Genomic DNA, 12,394 nt, shown 5'->3' on the forward strand with positions numbered 1-12,394 from the left:
AACATACCCATTTTTGCTTTCCGAGATAATGTTCTCGACTTCCAAACATTCTTCAAGGCTCCCAGAATTTTCGCCCCCTCCCCCACCATATGATTCACTTCCGCTTCCATGGTTCCATCCACTGCCAGATCCACTCCCAGATATTTAAAACACTTTACTTCCTCCAGTTTTTCTCTATTCAAACTTACCTCCCAATTGACTAGACCCTCAACCCTACTGTACCTAATAACATTGTTCTAATTCACATTTACTCTTAACTTTCTTATTTCACACATTTTACCAAACTCAGTCACCAGCTTCTGCAGTTTATCACATGAATCAGCCACCAGCGCTGTATCATCAGCGAACAACAACTGACTCACTTCCCAAGCTCTCTCATCCACAACAGACTGCATACTTGCCCCTCTTTCCAAAACTCTTGCATTCACCTCCCTAACAACCCCTATCCATAAACAAATTAAACAACCATGGAGATATCACACACCCCTGCTGCAAACCTACATTCACTGAGAACCAATCACTTTCCTCTCTTCCTACACTTACACATGCCTTACATCCTCGATAAAACCTTTTCACTGCTTTTAACAACTTGCCTCCCACACCATATATTCTTAATACCTTCCACAGAGCATCTCTATCAACGCTATCATATGCCTTCTCCAGATCCATAAATGCTACATACAAATCCATTTGTTTTTCTAAGTATTTCTCACATACATTCTTCAAAGCAAACACCTGATCCACACATCCTCTACCACTTCTGAAACCACACTGCTCTTCCCCAATCTGATGCTCTGTACATGCCTTCACCCTCTCAATCAACACCCTCCCATATAATTTACCAGGAATACTCAGCAAACTTATACCTCTGTAATCTGAGCACTCACTCTTATCCCCCTTGCCTTTGTACAATGGCACTATGCAAGCATTCCGCCAATCCTCATGCACCTTATCATGAATCATACATACATTAAATAACCTTACCAACCAGTCAACAATACAGTCACCCCCTTTTTTAATAAATTCCACTGCAATACCATCCAAACCTGCTGCTTTGCCGGCTTTCATCTTCCGTAAAGCTTTTACTACCTCTTCTCTATTTACCAAATCATTTTCCCTAACCCTCTCACTTTGCACACCACCTCGACCAAAACGCCCTATATCTGCCACTCTATCATCAAACACATTCAACAAACCTTCAAAATACTCACTCCATCTCCTTCTCACATCACCACTACTTGTTATCACCTCCCCATCTGCGCCCTTCACTGAAGTTCCCATTTGCTCCCTTGTCTTACGCACTTTATTTACCTCCTTCCAAAACATCTTTTTATTCTCCCTGAAATTTAATGATACTCTCTCACCCCAACTTTCACTTGCCCTCTTTTTCACCTCTTGCACCTTTCTTTTGACCTCCTGCCTCTTTCTTTTATACCTCTCCCACTCATTTGCATTTTTTCCCTGCAAAAATCGTCCAAATGCCTCTCTCTTCTCTTTCACTAATAATCTTACTTCTTCATTCCACCACTCACTACCTTTTCTAATCAACCCACCTCCCACGTTTCTCATGCCACAAGCATCTTCTGCACAAGCCATCACACTTCCCTAAATACATCCCATTCGTCCCCTACTCCCCTTACCTCCTTTGTTCTCACCTTTTTCCATTCTGTACTCAGTCTCTCCTAGTACTTCCTCACACAAGTCTCCTTCCCAAGCTCACTTACTCTCACCACTCTCTTCACCCCAACATTCTCTCTTCTTTTCTGAAAACCCCCACAAATCTTCACCTTCGCCTCCACAAGATAATGATCAGACATCCCTCCAATTGCACCTCTCAGCACATTAACATCCAAAAGTCTCTCTTTCGTGCGTCTATCAATTAACACGTAATCCAATAACACTCTCTGGCCATCTCTCCTACTTACATACGTATACTTATGTATATCTCGCTTTTTAAACCAGGTATTCCCAATCACCAGTCATTTTCAGCACATAAATCTACAAGCTCTTCACCATTTCCATTTACAACACTGAACACTCCATGTATACCAATTATTCCCTCAACTGCCACATTACTCACCTTTGCATCAAAACCACTAACACACTCATTGAGCTACTCCCAAAACACTTGCCTCTCATGATCTTTCTTCTCATGCCCAGGTGCATATGCACCAATAATCACCCATCTCTCTCCATCAACTTTCAGTTTTACCCATATCAATCTAGAATTTACTTTCTTACACTCTCTCCCAAAACACTTGCCTCTCATGATCTTTCTTCTCATGCCCAGGTGCATATGCACCAATAATCACCCATCTCTCTCCATCAACTTTCAGTTTTACCCATATCAATCTAGAATTTACTTTCTTACACTCTATCACATACTCCCACAACTCCTGATTCAGGAGTAGTGCTACTCCTTCCCTTGCTCTTGTCCTCTCACTAACCCCTGACTTTACTCCCAAGACATTCCCAAACCACTCTTCCCCTTTACCCTTTAGCTTCGTTTCACTCAGAGCCAAAACATCCAGGTTTCTTTCCTCAAACATACTACCTATCTCTCCTTTTTTCTCATCTTGGTTACATCCACACACATTTAGACACCCCAATCTGAGCCTTCGAGGAAGATGAGCACTCCTTGCGTGACTCCTTCTTCTGTTTCCCCTTTTAGAAAGTTAAAATACAAGGAGGGGATACATCAATATAAGATACATCAATAATAAATAAGAATAATAAGAAACATATATGAGGATAGGGAACTTAATTTGGATGATAAAAGCATCGTAACAACCATGAACACGATCTTTAGTTCTGTTTTTACACTAGAAAGAAACAACAAAAATTTTGAGACACTGATAAATAGCAATCACATGATACCAGAATTTACCATCAGAGTTAGAGACATACTAACACAGAGAGATAAGTTGAAGACAAATAAAAATCCAGGTCCACATTGTTTCTATCCACAAGTAATTAAAGATGTCAAACATGACTTTGCCAAACAGTTAACCTATATTGCCAATAAATCTCTCTAAGATGGAATAGTCCTGCTGGACTGGAGACTGGCAGATGTCACTCCTGAATACAAAAAGGGAAGCTGAGAATTGCCAAGCAATTGCCATTCTGTTAGCCTCACATCAATTGTATGTATGTCAATTATTAGAGATAAAATTGTAGCCTACCTGGAACAATACAGTCCGATCAATAACACGAGGCATGATATCAGAAGGTGCAGATCATGCCTTACAAACTTCCTTGAGTTTCATTATACATTTTTCAATACCTACTACAAGACAAAAGCAAAGATACTATATCTCTGGACTTCCAGAAAGCATTGGGCAAAGTCCCCCATATCAAACTGATGCATAAAGTCCTGGCCTTAGGGATTACTGGTTGCACTGGAAACAGGATAGAAGCTTGCTTAGATGATAGGAGAGAGAAAGTCATAATGAATGGTGAAACATTTACCATGGTCACTTTTACATGTGGAGCCCCCAAGGGATCCGTACTTGGTCCTATACTTATCATCATTTATATCAACAATATTGACATAGTGTCCAAATATGATGATGACACAAAGATCAGCAATGCCAAATTAACTTTTTTTTCACATTGAAGGCTACAGTCATGGACAAAAGTCCACATCAAGGGCAGGACTTAATTGAAATGTAGATAGAATTATGAAATGGAAAAAGAAAAGACAAGGGAAAGGTAGACTATGATTACAAGAGGATCATGATAAAATCAGTGAAAGGTCTAGAAAATGGCAAATGCAAAAGCACTTACAAGTTTACAAGTAGGAAACATCAACAAAAAACTTGATGAATGATCATAAGAGAATGAATATCATGTAGCTGATGCCTCTCTTTCTTATTTTGGAAAGCAATGCAGGAGTGAAGAATTTCCAGCCCATGCTCCCACCCCTCTTAGTCGCCTTCTACAACATGCAGGAGATGCATGAGCAGTATTTTCTATCCTACCCCCAGGGATAAGATAAATACCTTTTTGGAAACACATATGGTAAATATAACCTCTAACAATGACTCAGGAATTGAGAGGACCTTTTTAACAATAACCTCATACTACAGCAGGGGCAACAGGTACATACATTGTTCTGTAGATTACCTATGTAGGACTTAAGAGCAAAGCAAAAACCCTAAGGGGGATAGAATACCCCAATGCAAAATGTCAAAAAGAGTTAAGCCAGCCATTATTCTATTACACAGCTGTCTCAAAATCCCATAATCAGTAGATAGGGGAAAATGAGAAGATCTTAAATGATATAAACCAAACCAAAGGTGCCCTGGAAAAGCAAACCTTTTCTACATAAATACTTATTTTCACAAGAGAGGAATTGACACTCCATGGAGTTAAACTGCACATCCAACCCTCGAGCAGCTCATCCCCAATTCCTTCAAGACACTACTATGGTTGAAGAGTGGGACTTCCACACTAGATGAAATAGCCAAGTGGTTCTAACCTTCTCAACATAATACTGGGTGGGGAGGGGAGGGGGGGGGGGTCTTTGTCCACACGTTGCTTCCATTACTCCTAAACCTGAAAGAAACATGGTCTCTACAAAAAGAAAACTTCCTTCCCACAGGAACTAAGCAGCAGAAGCCTCTTGTCCAGTCAAAATCATATGGATGGAACCAACAAAGTGGAGGTTTGACATCTGTCCTACCCCAGGTAGCACAAACTAAGACTGAATCAACGTCATCATTTGGGCAACGCCACTGTAGTCCCTACCACCAGGCATTTTTCTTATAAGGGGCACGTAGGCTGAAAGTCTCTAAAAGAATAGAAAAACAACCAGAAAACAAGGATAGTAAGAAGGAAGGGGACGAAAGTATGACCTTAGAAAATAACTAAATAATAATTCTGGCATCATCAGCAAACATATTCAGGTGCACAGAACCGCTTCGGGTGAACATACTTGGACGTGGTGGTACAAGTAGTTGCACGGACTGTGATCCTCGCTTTGGTTACAAGAATGTTCTTCCGCCCACCAGTGATGCTACTACTTTTGTGAATTAAGAACCATTGCAACATAAACCTCACCAGGTGGTAGAGTGACCCGCAGTGTATCGAGACAGACTTCCCCAGAACTTTTTTAAAGGGGGAAGTAAATGTTTATAGTTGTGTTACTGGAGTGATAGTTTTCATACATGGTGCTCTGACAAGAAAATAGTGAAACTGGAAAAGAATGTAGCTTAGACATTAAAGCTTATTCTTTCATTGAAATGTGAACAAAGGGAGCATTTTTTTCAAAGTGATAGAGATGGAAAGCAAAAAGGTGTTTTTCATGAATGTACTGGAAAAGTTGAGGTCCAGATAAACTTTTGGTCTGTCAAGGCTTTATTATGGCGGATGACCAACTACCTACCCTCATGTATCCAAGATATGGTTGTACTTTGTGCAATGAAGACAATTGAGAAACATCATAAGCCAATATTCCAGTTTCATGATACGAGAAGTGGACCAGGCAGTATGATACAGTGGTTAAATTGATGAAAACTACTATTGACATTTATGCAAATGAATTATACATTTCCCTTTTCCATAGCCAGAGGTTGAACCATTATGTGACATTCATTTTTCATTTCATTTCAAGCTAGAAGTTTCAGTTTTCTAAATTATTTCTTACATTTTTCATATGTATATATGGGAACTTCAGTGAAGGGCGCAAATGGGGAGGTGATAACAAGTAGTGGTGATGTGAGAAGGAGATGGAGTGAGTACTTTGAAGGTTTGTTGAATGTGTTTGATGATAGAGTGGGAGATATAGGGTGTTTTGGTCGAGGTGGTGTGCAAAGTGAGAGGGTTAGGGAAAATGATTTGGTAAACAGAGAAGAGGTAGTAAAAGCTTTGCAGAAGATGAAAGCCGGCAAGGCAGCAGGTTTGGATGGTATTGCAGTGGAATTTATTAAAAAAGGGGGGTGACTGTATTGTTGACTGGTTAGTAAGGTTATTTAATGTATGTATGACTCATGGTGAGGTGCCTGAGGATTGGCGGAATGCGTGCATAGTGCCATTGTACAAAGGCAAAGGGGATAAGAGTGAGTGCTCAAATTACAGAGGTATAAGTTTGTTGAGTATTCCTGGTAAATTATATATATTATATTATATTATACTTTGTCGCTGTCTCCCGCATTTGCGAGGTAGCGCAAGGAAACAGACGAAAGAAAAGGCCCAACCCCCCCCATACACATGCATATACATACGTCCACACACGCAAATATACATACCTACACAACTTTCCATGGTTTACCCCAGACGCTTCACATGCCTTGATTCAATCCACTGACAGCACGTCAACACCGGTATACCACATCGCTCCAATTCACTCTATTCCTTGCCCTCCTTTCACCCTCCTGCATGTTCAGGCCCCGATCACACAAAATCTTTTTCACTCCATCATTTCATCTCCAATTTGGTCTCCCTCTTCTCCTCGTTCCCTCCACCTCCATCACATATATCCTCTTGGTCAATCTTTCCTCACTCATTCTCTCCATGTGCCCAAACCACTTCAAAACAACCTCTTCTGCTCTCTCTACCACGCTCTTTTTATTTCCACACATCTCTCTTACCCTTACGTTACTCACTCGATCAAACCACCTCACACCACACATTGTCCTCAAACATCTCATTTCCAGCACATCCATCCTCCTGCGCACAACTCTATCCATAGCCCACGCCTCGCAACCATACAACATTGTTGGAACAACTATTCCTTCAAACATACCCATTTTTGCTTTCCGAGATAATGTTCTCGACTTCCACACATTCTTCAAGGCCCCCAGAATTTTCGCCCCTTCCCCCACCCTATGATCCACTTCCGCTTCCATGGTTCCATCCGCTGCCAGATCCACTCCCAGATATCTAAAACACTTCACTTCCTCCAGTTTTTCTCCATTCAAACTCACCTCCCAATTGACTTGACCCTCAACCCTATTGTACCTAATAACCTTGCTCTTATTCACATTTACTCTTAACTTTCTTCTTCCACACACTACCAAACTCAGTCACCAGCTTCTGCAGTTTCTCACATGAATCAGCCACCAGCGCTGTACCATCAGCGAACAACAACTGACTCACTTCCCAAGCTCTCTCATCCACAACAGACTTCATACTTGCCCCTCTTTCCAAAACTCTTGCATTTACCTCCCTAACAACCCCATCCATAAACAAATTAAACAACCATGGAGACATCACACACCCCTGCCGCAAACCTACATTCACTGAGAACCAATCACTTTCCTCTCTTCCTACACGTACACATGCCTTACATCCTCGATAAAAACTTTTCACTGCTTCTAACAACTTTCCTCCCACACCATATATTCTTAATACCTTCCACAGAGCATCTCTATCAACTCTATCATATGCCTTCTCCAGATCCATAAATGCTACATACAAATCCATTTCCTTTTCTAAGTATTTCTCACATACATTCTTCAAAGCAAACACCTGATCCACACATCCTCTACCACTTCTGAAACCACACTGCTCTTCCCCAATCTGATGCTCTGTACATGTGTGCATAGTGCCATTGTACAAAGGCAAAGGGGATAAGAGTGAGTGCTCAAATTACAGAGGTATAAGTTTGTTGAGTATTCCTGGTAAATTATATGGGAGGGTATTGATTGAGAGGGTGAAGGCATGTACAGAGCATCAGATTGGGGGAGAGCAGTGTGGTTTCAGAAGTGGTAGAGGATGTATGGATCAGGTGTTTGCTTTGAAGAATGTATGTGAGAAATACTTAGAAAAGGAAATGGATTTGTATGTAGCATTTATGGATCTGGAGAAGGCATATGATAGAGTTGATAGAGATGCTCTGTGGAAGGTATTAAGAATATATGGTGAGGGAGGAAAGTTGTTAGAAGCAGTGAAAAGTTTTTATCGAGGATGTAAGGCATGTGTACGTGTAGGAAGAGAGGAAAGTGATTGGTTCTCAGTGAATGTAGGTTTGCGGCAGGGGTGTGTGATGTCTCCATGGTTGTTTAATTTATTTATGGATGGGGTTGTTAGGGAGGTGAATGCAAGAGTTTTGGAAAGAGGGGCAAGTATGAAGTCTGTTGGGGATGAGAGAGCTTGGGAAGTGAGTCAGTTGTTGTTCGCTGATGATACAGCGCTGGTGGCTGATTCATGTGAGAAACTGCAGAAGCTGGTGACTGAGTTTGGTAAAGTGTGTGAAAGAAGAAAGTTAAGAGTAAATGTGAATAAGAGCAAGGTTATTAGGTACAGTAGGGTTGAGGGTCAAGTCAATTGGGAGGTGAGTTTGAATGGAGAAAAACTGGAGGAAGTGAAGTGTTTTAGATATCTGGGAGTGGATCTGGCAGTGGATGGAACCATGGAACCATGGAAGCGGATCATAGGGTGGGGGAGGGGGCGAAAATTCTGGGGGCCTTGAAGAATGTGTGGAAGTCGAGAACATTATCTCGGAAAGCAAAAATGGGTAGGTTTGAAGGAATAGTGGTTCCAACAATGTTGTATGGTTGCGAGGCGTGGGCTATGGATAGAGTTGTGCGCAGGAGGATGGATGTGCTGGAAATGAGATGTTTGAGGACAATGTGTGGTGTGAGGTGGTTTGATCGAGTAAGTAACGTAAGGGTAAGAGAGATGTGTGGAAATAAAAAGAGCGTGGTTGAGAGAGCAGAAGAGGGTGTTTTGAAATGGTTCGGGCACATGGAGAGAATGAGTGAGGAAAGATTGACCAAGAGAATATATGTGTCGGAGGTGGAGGGAACGAGGAGAAGAGGGAGACCAAATTGGAGGTGGAAAGATGGAGTGAAAAAGATTTTGTGTGATCGGGGCCTGAGCATGCAGGAGGGTGAAAGGAGGGCAAGGAATAGAGTGAATTGGAGCGATGTGGTATACCGGGGTTGACGTGCTGTCAGTGGATTGAATCAAGGCATGTGAAGCGTCTGGGGTAAACCATGGAAAGCTGTGTAGGTGTGCATATTTGCGTGTGTGGACGTATGTATATACATGTGTATGGGGGTGGGTTGGGCCATTTCTTTCGTCTGTTTCCTTGCGCTACCTCGCAAACGCAGGAGATAGCGACAAAGCAAAAAAAAAAAAAAAAATATATGTGTGTGTGTATGTGTGTATATGTATGTATATATGTGTATATATATATTATCCCTGGGGATAGGGATGAAAGAATACTTCCTAGCATTCCTCACGTGTCATAGAAGGCGACTAGAGGGGACGGGAGCGGGGGGCCAGAAATCCTCCCCTCCTTGTATTTTAACTTTCTAAAAAATGGGAAACAGAAGGAGTCACGCGGGGAGTGCTCATCCTCCTCGTACACTCAGATTGGGGTGTATAAATGTGTGTGGATGTAACCAAGATGTGAAAAAAGGAGATATAGGTTGTATGCTTGAGGAAAGGAACCTGGATGTTTTGGCTCTGAGTGAAACGAAGCTCAAGGGCAAAGGGGAAGAGTGGTTTGGGAATGTCTTGGGAGTAAAGTCAGGGGTTAGTGAGAGGACAAGAGCAAGGGAAGGAGTAGCAGTGCTCCTGAAACAGGAGTTGTGGGAGTATGTGATAGAATGTAAGAAAGTAAATTCTCTATTAATATGGGTAAAACTGAAAGTTGATGGAGAGAGATGGGTGATTATTGGTGCATATGCACCTGGGCATGAGAAGAAAGATCATGAGAGGCAAGTGTTTTGGGAGCAGCTAAATGAGTGTGTTAGTGGTTTTGATGCACAAGACCGGGTTATAGTGATGAGTGATTTGAATGCAAAGGTGAGTAATGTGGCAGCTGAGGGAATAATTGGTATACATGGGGTGTTCAGTGTTGTAAATGGAAATGGTGAAGAGATTGTAGATTTATGTGCTGAAAAAGGACTGGTGATTGGGAATACCTGGTTTAAAAAGCGAGATATACATAAGTATACGTATGTAAGTAGGAGAGATGGCCAGAGAGCGTTATTGGATTACGTGTTAATTGACAGGCGCGCAAGAGAGACTTTTGGATGCTAATGTGCTGAGATGTGCAACTGGAGGGATGTCTGATCATTATCTTGTGGAGGATAAGGTGAAGATTTGTATGGGTTTTCAGAAAAGAAGAGTGAATGTTGGGGTGAGGAGGGTGGTGAGAGTAAGTGAGCTTGGGAAGGAGACTTGTGTGAGGAAGTACCAAGGAGAGACTGAGTACAGAATGGAAAAAGGTGAGAAGAATGGAAGTAAGGGGAGTGGGGGAGGAATGGGATGTATTTAGGGAATCAGTGATGGATTGCGCAAAAGATGCTTGTGGCATGAGAAGCGTGGAGGTGGGTTGATTAGAAAGGGTAGTGAGTGGTGGGATGAAGAAGTAAGATTATTAGTGAAAGAGAAGAGAGAGGCATTTGGACGATTTTTGCAGGGAAAAAATGCAATTGAGTGGGAGATGTATAAAAGAAAGAGACAGGAGGTCAAGAGAAAGGTGCAAGAGGTGAAAAAGAGGGCAAATGAGAGTTGGGGTGAGAGAGTATCATTAAATTTTAGGGAGAATAAAAAGATGTTCTGGAAGGAGGTAAATAAAGTGCGTAACACAAGGGAGCAAATGGGAACTTCAGTGAAGGGCGCTAATGGGGAGGTGATAACAATTAGTGGTGATGTGAGAAGGAGATGGAGTGAGTATTTTGAAGGTTTGTTGAATGTGTTTGATGATAGAGTGCCAGATATAGGGTGTTTTGGTCGAGGTGGTGTGCAAAGTGAGAGGGTTAGGGAAAATGATTTGGTAAACAGAGAAGAGGTAGTAAAAGCTTCGCGGAAGATGAAAGCCGGCAAGGCAGCAGGTTTGGATGGTATTGCAGTGGAATTCATTAAAAAAGGGGGTGACTGTATTGTTGACTGGTTGGTAAGGTTATTTAATGTATGTATGACTCATGGTGAGGTGCCTGAGGATTGGCGGAATGCGTATATAGTGCCATTGTACAAAGGCAAAGGGGATAAGAGTGAATGCTCAAATTACAGAGGTATAAGTTTGTTGAGTATTCCTGGTAAATTATATGGGAGGGTATTGATTGAGAGGGTGAAGGCATGTACAGAGCATCAGATTGGGGAAGAGCAGTGTGGTTTCAGAAGTGGTAGAGGATGTGTGGATCAGGTGTTTGCTTTGAAGAATGTATGTGAGAAATACTAAGAAAAGCAAATGGATTTGTATGTAGCATTTATGGATCTGGAGAAGGCATATGATAGACTTGATAGAGATGCTCTGTGGAAGGTATTAAGAATATATGGTGTGGGAGGCAAGTTGTTAAAAGCAGTGAAAAGTTTTTATCAAGAATGTAAGGCATGTGTACGTGTAGGAAGAGAGGATAGTGATTGGTTCTCAGTGAATGTAGGTTTGCGGCAGGGGTGTGTGATGTCTCCATGGTTGTTTAATTTGTTTATGGATGGGGTTGTTAGGGAGGTGAATGCAAGAGTTTTGGAAAGATGGGCAAGTATGAAGTCTGTTGTGGATGACAGAGCTTGGGAAGTGAGTCAGTTGTTGTTCGCTGATGATACAGCGCTGGTGGCTGATTCATGTGAGAAACTGCTGAAGCTGGTGACTGAGTTTGGTAAAGTGTGTAAAAGAAGAAAGTTAAGAGTAAGTGTGAATAAGAGCAAGGTTATTAGGTACAGTAGGGTTGAGGGTCTAGTCAATTGGGAGGTAAGTTTGAATGGAGAAAAACTGGAGGAAGTAAAGTGTTTTAGATATCTGGGAGTGGATCTGGCAGCGGATGGAACCATGGAAGCGGAACTGAATCATAGGGTGGGGGAGGGGGCGAAAATCCTGGGAGCCTTGAAGAATGTGTGGAAGTCGAGAACATTATCTCGGAAAGCAAAAATGGGTATGTTTGAAGGAATAGTGGTTCCAACAATGTTGTATGGTTGCGAGGCGTGGGCTATGGATAGAGTTGTGCGCAGGAGGGTGGATGTGTTGGAAATGAGATGTTTGAGGACAATGTGTGGTGTGAGGTGGTTTGATCGAGTAAGTAATGTAAGGGTAAGACAGATGTGTGGAAATAAAAAGAGCGTGGTAGAGAGAGCAGAAGAGGGTGTTTTGAAATGGTTTGGGCACATAGAGAGAATGAGTGAGGAAAGATTGACAAAGAGGATATATGTGTCGGAGGTGGAGGGAACAAGGAGAAGTGGGAGACCAAATTGGAGGTGGAAAGATGGAGTGAAAAAGATTTTGAGTGATCGGGGCCTGAACATGCAGGAGGGTGAAAGGCGGGCAAGGAATAGAGTGAACTGGATCAATGTGGTATACCGGGGTTGACGTGCTGTCAGTGGATTGAATCAGGGCATGTGAAGCGTCTGGGGTAAACCATGGAAAGTTGTGTGGGGCCTGGATGTGGAAAGGGAGCTGTGGTTTCGGGCATTATTGCATGACAGCTAGAGACTGAGTGTGAAC

The 12,394-nt window shown here is 42.1% G+C and overlaps 1 protein-coding gene across 1 annotated transcript in view; it reads right to left on the minus strand.

Moving 5' to 3' along the window:
* Positions 1 to 12,394, minus strand: part of LOC139767208 (DNA helicase MCM8-like) — a 214,242-nt gene that overhangs the window by 91,363 nt on the left and 110,485 nt on the right. The gene's annotated exons all lie outside the window — the stretch shown is intronic.

This window comes from Panulirus ornatus, chromosome 59, assembly GCF_036320965.1.
Source record: "Panulirus ornatus isolate Po-2019 chromosome 59, ASM3632096v1, whole genome shotgun sequence".
Lineage (NCBI taxonomy): Eukaryota > Metazoa > Arthropoda > Malacostraca > Decapoda > Palinuridae > Panulirus > Panulirus ornatus.